This window comes from Buceros rhinoceros, unplaced genomic scaffold (assembly GCF_000710305.1).
Source record: "Buceros rhinoceros silvestris isolate BGI_N320 unplaced genomic scaffold, ASM71030v1 scaffold10989, whole genome shotgun sequence".
In the NCBI taxonomy this organism is placed as follows: domain Eukaryota; kingdom Metazoa; phylum Chordata; class Aves; order Bucerotiformes; family Bucerotidae; genus Buceros; species Buceros rhinoceros.
Genome location: NW_010432115.1, coordinates 24,306 through 24,629, shown reverse-complemented (window position 1 = coordinate 24,629; position 324 = coordinate 24,306).

Below are 324 nucleotides of genomic sequence, written 5' to 3'. Positions count from 1 at the left end.
TGGGGCTGGGGGCTGGCTCTGCCCAGCCGTGAGCAGCACAGAGAGAAAGGGCTTCTTGCAAAGCTCAGCCAGCCAGCCAGATCGCCGGCTTCTCTGGAAAGCACCCGTCCTGTTCTTTGTGCTGAGAAGCCCGGGCACCAGCAAGTCCTCGGGGCGACCGTCAGCCCCGCGCAGCAGAGCCACCGGCCTTTGCTGAATCACTGCGTGGTGCTGCCGTGCCAGGCTTGCACAGATGCTAAACGCTCTATTCAGAGGAAAAGTGGAAGATCTTTGGCTGTGTCGGATGCTGTCCACAGAGGCAGGGGAAGAACCAGCGGCGGGGGC